The sequence below is a fragment of the Motacilla alba genome, chromosome 1, assembly GCF_015832195.1.
Source record: "Motacilla alba alba isolate MOTALB_02 chromosome 1, Motacilla_alba_V1.0_pri, whole genome shotgun sequence".
Classification (NCBI taxonomy): Eukaryota; Metazoa; Chordata; class Aves; order Passeriformes; family Motacillidae; genus Motacilla; species Motacilla alba.
The window spans coordinates 5,962,930-5,975,284 of NC_052016.1; the positions used below are offsets into that span (position 1 = coordinate 5,962,930).

Genomic DNA, 12,355 nt, shown 5'->3' on the forward strand with positions numbered 1-12,355 from the left:
GAACTACTAGCGTGGAATTTTCTGTCCTTGATTCACCATTTTTCCAACCTGTTCCAGCAAAGATAGGAATCCCACTGAGTTGACAAGTAGCCCCATTATTTCCCTGTCAGTTTCTCACTGCTGGAAAATCACTAGTGTTGGAAAAAAGCCTTACCATCATTAATTACACAGCTGCTCTACCTCAGGCACTCCACAGAAAATGGGAGTGGACAAGTTGAATTTACTAAGGCATGAATGACTATAAAGAGATTCAAATACACACAAACAGACCAGCAAAAACCAAAGGAAAATAACCACAAAAATTAAATGACAAAACTCTCCATGGTTGTTCCCCTCGAATCTTAAACCACATTATGCTGGGCAGTAACTAAAACCCAGCTGAATCTGGAACTCTGCTTAATGGAAAAATTCAAAGGTTAATTTTTAACCAAGTCCCCTAAGAATGCTGTTGCTGCTTTTATGTTGTTCTTTCCAGCTGAGTAACTCCTGAACCTGTTAGCTGCCTTCAAATGAGTTTTAGAGAAAGCAAGACTTCTCAAAGATGAAAAACTGGAGGAATGTCACTGAAAATGCCTGTTGGGTAGGAAAAAGAACCCCCAAGACAAGGCCTACTTTCAGAAAGTACATAGAGCTTAATTATTCTCTCCTCTTTGGGAAAAGACACTTAGCCCAGTAGCACAGCTTTAAATCAAGCATGTGCTTTTCCTGCTCAGAGATGCCGTAGGAAACAAGATGTCATTCAGGATGCTTCACTAGGAAAACGGCAGGAATTTCAGTCTGGGCGTGCTTACGTGGGAGAGGGAAGGACAGGAGGTGTGAAAGGACAACAGACACCAGCTCGTCATTGCCCAGGCTTCATTAGCTCCAGCATAAAAACAGTTTGTTCTGTAAACTGCAAACTGAACAAAATCCCACATTTGGAACAAAATTCTGAGTATCAGCTTTAGAAAAAAAGCTTACTAACTGTTTAGATCTTGACTTTATTTTTACATTAATCAGTGACATCTGAAAAGTGGAAGCGTTATCCGATAACACGTTTTGGGATATGTATTTTGTGTATTCTTACATATGTATCAAAAATTTAAACAGGAATGTGTCAATTTTTAAAGGTTTGTTTTAAGAACTGAAATGCAAGATCATTGATTAATGGTTGCTAGTTAGGGATCAATCAATTATTACTGAAAATGACTGTCCAATTAAGACTGTAGTTGCTTAAGTAGTGATGGCTAATTGGTGTTCTAATTGGTGATTTGCTGTTTTATTTGTTAGAATGTACAAATACTTAAAATGGGCTACAAGAGCCAAGGCAGCAGGCCCACATGACAGGCAGCTGGGGGAGCAGACTGGATGGCCAGCAGCCAAGAGCAGAGCAAAGCAGCTGGGCAGCCCACCAACCATTCCCACAGAGCATTTCAATTCCATCAAATCACCATTTCTTAACAGAAAACTGTACCTCAGTAAATTTTCAGCCCACTCTGTGAATATATAGACTAGTGAGTTTAAGAGACGTCAGCTTCTAAAGGCAAAACAAACCAAGAAAAAATACAAACAAGCCAAATGACAGGACACTTCTTTTGCCCTCCCTATCTCTGCTTATTCTGCACTGCAGCTCTTTCCTCCTCTGATCCAGAGCTCAGGTTGCTTTCCTCCCTCACTAATCCCTCCTCTTCTTACCACTGCATCACTGCTGCTGTACCTGACTTTACTTAATTACTTTTGTCAACAGTTTAATTTCTGAAAAATTAACTGACAAACTGCAAATGGAAACACCACGACCGTCCTGGATTTGGAACTGAAACATTTTTAAATCCACTAGTGTTTCTTCACTTCTGACTACTACCTCACCATACTAGGTAAGAAACCTCTCAGAGTTGGTAGCTTTAAAATTTTTTCCTCTGGAGCAGTTTATTCCTAAACTCAGCTGACAGCCTGGAGGAGGAGAGACAAGAGGACAAGAAGAGGGCAAATTAACCAATGCTATCAAATGGGGATTTGCTCCTCCTCTGTTAATTCAACACATCCTTTTGCAAGTCTCAGAGGGCTCTTATTTTAAAGACACCGTGCTGAGTTCCACAAATTAGTTTTACGTTATAATTGCTGCTCCTTGGTGTGACTGGACACCTCCTTAGGCTTGCAAGAGTCAGCAGAATCTCCTCTGCAAATAGTTCTTGGGTAATGCTTTGATCATTTGTCTGAAATTTCATTCTTCTGTTCTGCTTTAGAAAGGAGGATGACTGGATCCTAGAAAAATGTCACACTGAACTATACTTACCCTTTACATATGACCATCCTTTCCAGTACAGGCTGGAAATATTGTTCTTTATTAAACCAAATACTGTTCGGGCTTTTAACTTTTTCTTCATACTCTACTTTTTCTGATAGTAAGGCCAGCTCCCTCAAGACCATGAGCTGTGAGATGGTGGATACAAACACTTTGAAATACTATTGTTGAAAAATATCAACATGCCATATGAAACTGAACTTGCTATCATAATTCTCCAAAATCTTTTTCAGTAATTTAAATCTCTACCAGTCATTCAAAATTTATCTTCTGTTTTACAATACAAATATTCACTTTCACTTCCAATCACTAAAATTATTATATACAACTTTTCACTATTATTTTACTAAACTTTCCCAAGATTTTTCATCTTTAACATGTGTTTTTCACAGAAGTCTACACAGGAACCATTCCTAACAGTTCCACAGACTGTCAATTACACAGAAGTTTTTGTATCACTTCCCTAAATACCTCCCTTACAAAACCACCACATCAGCCCCACATTTACAACTTTTCCATAACACTGTCTAATATACACCAATTTACATTTCTTTTCTTAGATCAAAAATGTGGGGTTTTTCTTTCCCATCTTTTCTGACCATGTGATTAATTCTACGATGTAATCTGAATCTACCTTCTTATTTAGAGTAACATTTTAAAAAAATACTTTACAGCTTTCTCACACTTTCTTCTCAAGTCCAGTTGTCTGTTATTAAGCAATTTCAGGACCATTTCTCCTTTGAAAATATCAAAGATGAAGTAAGCCACACCCACAGAAAGACAGTTCCAGGCCATGAAGACAATGATGTGAGCAGCTTCATAAACCTGGGATCATCACCTTGTGGTCACTTAGCAGATCTCAAAATGGGAAGGCATAATCATCCAACCTAGAAATTATCCATCTCTTTACAGTACTTTGCTTAACAAAAGAATATGTCTCTCAAATCTACAAGAGAACAAGTGCTAACACAGGAAGATTATGGGAATTAAGGCTACCTAAGTACTGCTCAGCTAGAAGGAACTCCCAACATAAAATACAAAAAATTTACTCCCTGGGAGATGAACCACAGCCACAGAATGCCTGCTCTGGTAGACAGGGAACACGGCAGGCAGGGAGCCTAAAAAGGTCTCCTCATGATCAACATCAGGGCAAAGAAGAAAATATAAATTCATTTTCTGGAAGGTCCAATTTGTGCTTGATGTCTTGCAGAAGCATTTAGGATAAGAGGTTTTGTGTTACTTCTCTCTTTTTAACATGTTTTCAATAGTACATTTGATCCTGTTCTTAAACTCAATCACATCCACTTTAGGATGTGCTTCAGAAAGTCCAGGCCATATTTAATTGTTTAAGGTGGTAATTACTTATCTAATTTTCTACCATATTCTACCTCTCAGTTTCTCTTAATAATACACCATGTCTCTCAAGCACTTTTAAACCTCTTTAGTGTCTTCACTACGTGTCTGGCATCCAGCAAATACTTTTCAGGCCCAAAATTCAGATTCTTTTTGGTAAACAAAGAGAAATCTCAGGCTAATCATCTGTTGAAGTCCTGTCTTATTTACCTGCATTGAAGTGGTTGTTCCTCTATCAAAGATTTTGCCTTAAGCTGGCAAAATGAGATCTGTGACTTCCTTAGACACAGCCACCCCAGCCTTCATTCTCTGATTCTAGAAGTCAAATCTACCAAAGTGCCTCAGGAGAAAATCAACGCTTCTGGATTTAGCTGGGTTTGATAGTCCAGACCAATGAACTGCTTTTCATCTCACATTTGACTGACACAACACAGACAGGAAATTTTTTTTCCACTAAGGACAGAGTAATCCCTTGTCGACATGGCAGATTATTTGGGACACTCTTCCCAATGATTACAAAACTGTAATCATTGACCACCTTCTTTTCCCAGCCAGAACAATGAGTCACAATGGGACAAATCTGTGCTTCAAGACATTGCTGCAACACCTCAGTGACTCCCTGGGCTCCAGACATGTAATAAAGTCCTAGCCCTGGCACTTACTCCTGAGTTTAAATCACCAAAACGTCTCAAAACACACACATCTCCCAGTTTGTATGTACAGGCTGTAAGACTAAGGATACACAACCAGAATTCCAGGGGAAGATAAAAAAATCAAGGTTCACGAGGTTAGTTAATAGGGAACACAGAAAGATGCCACAGGAATCAGGAGCTACAAGTCTAGTAAAACACTAGAATTAGGAAAACCACTGAACAGAAGCATGCAAAAAAAATCAAAAAAATATCAGTTGTGTTCCTTCAAAGCCATTTTAATTTTTTACTGTTTTTCCAATCAGCACTTAATATTTATTTTCAGTTTAAGACAAGTTGCCTTCCTGTGACAGCACCCATCTGGGTTTGTCTTGACTTCACAAGTGACATTCATAATCTGTTTGCTTCATTTTGCTCTTTAATGAAAGCCCAGGTCAGAAAAAATCACCAGCAAGCAGAACCTACAGGTCCTCTTTCTATAAAAGACAGCATTACAGCCATGGTGATCCAGGAGAGAAGGAATCTGTCTGACAACAATGCACAGGGAAGAAAGTTTAGGAGAGAAAAAGGTTTACATTCCTCTGAATCTCACTCATCCTGAGTGAAATGAAGTGCCTTCAAGACAAGCTTTTCTTATGTGACTCAGACAGAGAGAGGGCTCTGTTTGCCCAGATTTTGAGATCAAAGTCAGAACTGAGACAGGATTATAATGCTCCATTATGAACTAGATGGATGATTTAATTTATATCACTGTATTTTTATGGATTTCAGGGGAATAGAAGAGATCATATACTGAAATTCTTGATTCTTGCATAGCTTCACAGAGTAATTCTGCTCCAGACAACATCCAATGATTGCATTTAATCAGAAAATCACCCTTCCTGTGCAAAAGGTAAAGACCATGTCAGCAAATGGAAATACAACTACCTTTAGGTGATGCTGGAGGGAAGGGACAGGCTATCATACAATTCAGAAGGAACACTGAACATTTAAAAAGTTGGTGTTGCAGTTACATGTAAGGGTAACTTCATTCCCTTTTCCATCACTATTTTAAGCCTCCCCCTGGCAAGAACACCATCCTAACCTCCAGTAATTTGTGGAGATTTTCAAAGGTTTCTAAAGCCAAACAAAATGTCATTGTATTTAACTGCTTTTAATGGATTTTTTCTTCCCTGAAATTGTTCCTCTGCTTTTTGAAACCATTTTAACTGTGAGTCTGCAACATTATGCAAAACTAATGCAACTTTCCATACAAGCAGTGATATAAAACCTTCTGAAAGATGCAGCAGGCATGAATTTCCTACAGCAGCTGACAACAGAACAGAAAACACATAAAATACCAGCATGGCCTTGTGTAAAGACATTCCCCCTTCTCTGCCACCTCTATGGGTTTCCATCCCTTAGCTTTAACAAAAATATTTCAGAATTATAATCAGCTTATCATCTTCTTTCCTTTCTAAACTGTAGATATGACTGAAACCTATTTCCCTTTCCACAGTGTTTACCAGGACTGGAATCAGATTTTCCAGCTTGTTTTCAGAAAAAGTTTCTAACATTGTGATTCCATCACTGAGATACCTGTCAACAGACCTGTGCCTGACAATAATCAAGAGTTCAACAGGTAAATAAATGAAATGGAACCCAACATTCTTTGGGAAGAGAGAAAAACAAGACCTGGAGTATTTTTAGAAAACATGTTAAACAGCATTAGTGTATGTATCAGTTATGATGTCTGCTAATACAGCTTTATTGCTGTTTTTCAGATGACCCTGAGAATTCTGAAGGGTCTAAATTAATGCTTCAGCAAGAAAAATACTAAGTAAAATTTAATTTAAAAAAAGACAGTGAAGAAAAAAGGAAAAATAGCCACATTTATTTCAGAGCACAATCATGCTCAAACACTAATCTAAAACCATCTTGAATTGTCTGCCTTTTCTTCAAAGCATGAACTTATTTGCCTCACACAGGCTGCTCACAGAGTCTTTAAGGAGACCCCAAGCTCTTTGTCTCCCCATCCTCCCACCCACTGCCTTCTCCATCTATTTGCACCAGATCCACTCACACTTCCACCACTCCTCTCCCACCCACACCCACCACACGGAAGAAGCTGAATCTGCATCCTTCAGAAAAGGAGGGAAGGATGCAAGCTCAACACTTCAATTAGGTATATGCTTGAAAGAGTATTAAAAAAAAACCAACTGAGATGCCAGTTCCAAAAAGAGCAAATTCAAAAACACAAAATCTGCAAAATAAAGCAATTCTTTTTTTCTGAAACTCAGCAAACATTTTCTCTTTTTAAAGAATGGACCTTAAAATGTAAAAGAAGCCTTCCTAAAGAAAAGCCATTCATTAATGAGACACTGTATCACGTTATAGATCAAACAGGAATCTACAAAGTAGAAATATGAAAACCAGAGTGATGGGTTTGGTTTTAACCTTTTCCATGCAAGGAACAAGCAATCATACAGAGCACCAAGTCACTGTGCCATTACTGTGGCTTCTGCAAACAACAGGCTTTTGAAAAAGCATCACAAGCATTTCCAAAATAATTGTTTCGATTTAGAAAAAGAGGCATTTGGTCATTCAATGTTAGCAACATTCAAGTATTATTCCTGCCTGCTGGAGATGCATCCCCTGTTGGAGTCAGAATGTTCTACTCAACTACCAACGCCTCTCTCCGAGCATTCCCAACTGATGAGTTTCTCCACTGCCACACTTCAGCACATCTAATATTTCAGCATCCTGAATCCTCATCCAAGGGGCTGAAGAAGGGAAGCATGCTATTAATCTAAATACTAGCACATGAATGATGACAGTTTTTATTCTGCACAAAGGAAACCTCTCCAGCAGGAGAATTCAACGTGAATAAAAAGCTTTTCTGATGAGATTTTTCCATCAATCCTGATGATACTTGCACTACTTCCCCCAGAGCGTTTGGGCTTCTAGACAGATATCTCACATACAGAGGGACAAGGGGAGCATTCCTGCTGAATTTCCAGGGCAAAGTCCCCATTAGAAAACGTAATGAACATTGGAAACCAATGCCATTTCCCGGGTGAGGGGAGAGTGTTCTCTCTGAGATTCTGTCGTGCCTCCTCCTCCTCCTGACCCCAGGAAATTTTCCCCAAAACACATTTACTTCCTCTTTAATATTTTCAGTATATTAGATATTTCAAAATTCTGAGTTCTTATAAATCCATTGATTAAAAGGGATGAGCAGCTTAATGAATGAGTGCACACTAAAAAAAACTCAGAACTGCAGACATTGAAATAATATCTTTTTTCTAATTTAGAACAAATGCTAAATATTTCTAAACACAGAGTAACCTGAGTGCTCCCTAAAAACATCTAAAGCTTGCTGGGATGCAAATAGATGCAGGGGGTTTACGTGCAGAGGGGGATTCCTTCATTTTTTGTGATGACACTTAATAGAAAGAGACATTTTAAAAAGCTAATTAATCAAATTTATTATGAGGTCAAAGACAACATGTCAAAATTTATTAAATCCGCCAGTCATATTCTTTTGAGATTTTACACCTTGTCTTGATACCTTTCAAGGAGAGGAAAGACACCCTCTTGTCATGATTTCATTACATAATTCATCTAGTAAGAGTTCATTAGAGTTCATTATTAGATCCTTGTACAGTTTTCCTGTACCCAAAACTGGACATGCTGCATTATTTGTCTGTATTAACAATTATCATATTTTGATGGGACTACCTAAGAATTTTGTGTTTTAGCTGCAAGAGGGACAGAATTTCAGACACACACATACCCACACCTCCCCCACAATGCACAAAACCCTAATCTATGACTCTTAAGATTCATCACTCCTTAAGAAATACCTGGATGAACATATGTTCTTTTCTAAACAAGAGATGAGTTGTGCTTTCCTCTAATTAAACAGCATGAAATAACACATTTCCTTCTAATCTTTCTTGCTGGCATTAATTTACCAACATGTTTTATAAAAAAAAAAAAAAGAAAAAAGTTCTTTCAACTTGTCTGCTTTACTGACTTTCAAGAAATCACATTTATTTTTAGCATGCAACACTGAAATGTCTTTCTCTTAAATCCAAATACAGTTATTAATCTGCTCTATTTTTTGTGCATTTACAGACAACCAAGTGTTATTGGCAATACAATCTCATTACCTTTCCAGCATTCCAGCATTTCCCTTTATTTATTAATAAATTTCTCTGAAGTATTTTGAAGGCATATGCCTTCTACCATTAAGAGATAGAATCCTAGTCTGGATGAACACAGTTTAGATTTAAAAATCCCAATTTTTTCATGTCACAGATTAATCACAGCTATGAGATTGCTGACATAACTCCCATTTACAGTATTACCAAAGCTAGCAAGCATTTCAATAGGGAAAACAGATTATAAGGTGCACAATTCACAAATTTAGTCTTCAAACTCCTTGGGTCTTCATCTTTTAATAACTTTTCTATCTTTTCCAATATCTTTTAAGATGCAATTTCTATCCACCGTGACATACTAAAGGGACAAGCTCATGATCTAAATGTATTAATAATCTTTAAGAATCTGTTACTATGATGATGCTGTATCTGCTGCATTTCATTTCTCCCACTCTTTTTGTTTTGCCAGTATATCTCAGGATCAAAGTGAAGTTTTCACCAGAACTGCTCTCATCCACTGCATCCCCAAAATCTAATTATTATGGAAAATATGCTCTCTTCTATTTTCCATCAGCATTTCAGTAAAAGACTTTGTGCACTTGCTACATCCTTTATAACTGTAAACCCCTTTATTTTGTGGCAGTAAATTGTTAAGTTATCACCATCAGCAGTAACAGCTACATACATAAAAAAATCTTTGTTGTTTCATTACTGAGAGCAGAGTCTTGGCCATCTTAAGTCACTCCTCCCCTTGCCAGGGGCTCTCCAGCAAGGTCAGGGCACAAAGCTCAGTTTTACCAGCTGAAGCCCTGTTACTTTTGCTCCACTCTAAACATCCCTGATTTTTATTATCTGTTTATTTAGCTCCCTGAATGATCCTCAGTGCTTCACACTCTACTTTCTTATTCCTTCCTCAAAACAGAGAAAATGATACTGGGCTCCTCACCTGAATACTTAAATATCTTCCTTGGATTTTTTTTTTTTTAAATTTGTAATCTCTCCCAGCGTGCCTGGTGAATTTATGACACAGAGCTCACAGTTAGGGAAAAAGTTGGCAAAAGCCTCAGTTCAGATGTCTCACAATGCACTCTTGGTATTATTTTATATATACCTTCCCCCCTTCTCCTCATATGCTGTTAGCCCTAAAAAGTTTGAGTCTTCTTTTCTCATTTTCTTTTCATTCTAATTCTTAGCAAGGCCAGAATTTTCCTTCCCCCACATCCTGCCGTTCTTCCTTCTTGACACATTTTCCTCTTCCTCATATTATTTGTTCAATCTCACTTGGCCTTACAGATTTTTCTCTCTTCAACCTTCCCCCTCCTTTTTTCTTTTTATGGACACAATCACTTCCCATCGTGTATTATCACACAGTATCAGACTCAGACTATTCCCAGACTGCTTTCCACAACAGTCTCCTGGAAAATGCTTATCCCCATTAAATCCCATAAAAATGCTTTCTATCTCCATTATGTTGACCCACTCTCATCAGTATCTAAAAATTAGGGCAAAATTATCTCTGTTTTTCATTTTCTTTTCCATAACACATAATGTCATCATGTTTGTCTCTCTCAGTCTACAGCAGAAGTCTTGAAGTGTTATTTTTCTGTTGTATTTTATACCTTCTCAGAACGTAACTACAACGTCTTCACCAACATCCTTCAAGTGAAAGGACTGCAATCCAAAAACTTGTTTCAGTCAAAAGTGAGGGGTGGTACAGAATCCCATGTGCTTCACTGACAACCATTATATTGTCAGGCAGAATTAAAGAGCCTATAGAAGGTATTATTAATAAATCTCCATGCTTTGCAGAGACACTGAATATTTATTTAATTCCTGATTTTATTTTTCACTTTCTGAATCTCCATTTCCTCTATTTATTCTATTCCTACCCTGTCATTTTGACTTGCAAATACACCCTGAATTGCAGGTTTTTAACGTACCCATCTGTAGGTCACTGCTGTATCTCCCAGCTCCTTTTGCAGTATCTTCATCTCAGCAAACTTCAGCTTCAGTGAGAATTTTTGAAACTTGCTTTCCGGATCAGTTTTTCTCAACATTTCTCTGATTAAGCATCCTCTGATCAAACAGACTGTTTCTTTTTCCTTTTTCTGTAGGTACCATGTGTTGCTATGGGGCAATAACTTATATTAAAGCCTTTTTGTATAATTGTAAAATGTTGTTCTCTGAGGACCCTTAAGGGGAAATTTATCTCTTTATACAGAATCACCCTTCTCTTTAAAAAAAAAATTTCAAAAACCTCAGGGCTTGAATATAAAGCAGTGTTAACAAATCATCCTACTTCTCCAACTTTTGTTCCAGCAATTTCTACTGATCCTACACAACTGCACTTTTTCAATTAATCCAAGCATTTATATCTAATTAAAAAATAATGAAATTTTTGATGAATTATGTTTAAAAAACGACTTGGGTTTTTGAGTTTACTGCAGAAAATAAAACAGTTGTGAGCCAATGAAGTGGAAAATTGCTGTCTTCTAAAGGATCTCCAAGGTGCAAAATGTTCTCTTATTTGCTGTTATCAGTATGTCTAGTAATTGCTTTTTGTCCAACTGTTTATAAAGGAAGAAACAGACTTACAGTCTGGAGAAAAAGAGACAGCAAAACAGGCAAAATTTAAGAATAATGCTTTTTTAAATTATTTTCCTATTTTATAGCATTAAGGAAGCATACCAAAAAAAATCCATTTCACCAAACAAAATGGAAAAAAGTAGAAGGATAAAAAAAAGCTGCATAAAAAAACAATTAAAAGAAGCAACAGGTCACACTTAAAAACTAACATCCATGGTCTTTAGTTACTTTAGCTCTTTGGAACAAAAAAGCCTTTCTACTAATTACAAGGGTTTTAGCCATAAGCTTGAGAAATTTCTACATAGCTCTAATTATAGAACAGCATTTTAAAATATTACCTGGCACTCAAATACACTTCAGATCAACATAAAAAGGAGTGTTATAAAATTGCTTTCTGCCACAAACTAACAACAGCACAGACTGAGATCACATCCCTGTTCCATGATTAGCACCCACATACACAACTGAATTTTCCTTTGGCATTTGGCTTTCTGAAGAGAATTTCAGGTCGGGGGATTTTGGTTTGGTTTTTTTTGTTTGTTTTTCTGGTTTGGTTTTTGGAGGTTTTTTCTCTGTACAGTTTTGGATTCTTCTCTGTTTTATAAAGATTATCTCAGAAAAGTGAGGGGAAACGCTCCCATTTGTATATATATAGCCAGAATTTTATTTTCAAGAATAATTTAAGAAATAAATATGAAAAAAGATGAAAGTTTAGACAGTAATTTATTCTACTGTCCAGTAAACATAGGCAGGGGAGTACCAAACAGGTGCTTTCCAGAACTAAACTAACACCTCACCTTGCTGCAAAATTATGGGATTTACTTCCCCCTCTTCAATTTCTCTATTTTTTCTTAACACAACCATTCAGTGTTCTACAGTAGAGCCTTGCAACTGTAAATTCAGTTTGCACCACATTTGCAATCAGATGTTTTTAAAATCCACTGTAACACAGAATTAGGTCTTTGAAAAACCTTCCTGGGGTTTACCAAACCTCTTTGATGTTTTCACCTTGTCCACATAAATGAAATCTTTATTAAAGAGAAGGGTGATTAAGGCCATTTTCATAAAATGATAACGAGTTCCTGACAGATTTACTTTCCTTCCAGGCAACTTTCCAACAAAAGTCAACAGCTAACAAGAATTCTATATCTGAATTCATGTTGGAGGATATAACTCACTAATTAAGTGTTCCTTAAACATTTCAAGGAACATTCAGACTTCCTGACTGATCCACTCCAAGCACTGCTTGATAAAGAGATACTACACTTGAGTGCAGCTGAATAAATTGAGTTCTCTTTTCTTTCTCAGGCACCCTCAATCCAAGGTCTAGCATCCTATTC

General features: G+C 37.1%; 1 protein-coding gene across 12 annotated transcripts in view; it reads right to left on the minus strand.

Annotated features, from left to right (window-relative positions):
• KDM6A (lysine demethylase 6A) overlaps positions 1-12,355 on the minus strand; it is a 148,727-nt gene that overhangs the window by 86,064 nt on the left and 50,308 nt on the right. The gene's annotated exons all lie outside the window — the stretch shown is intronic.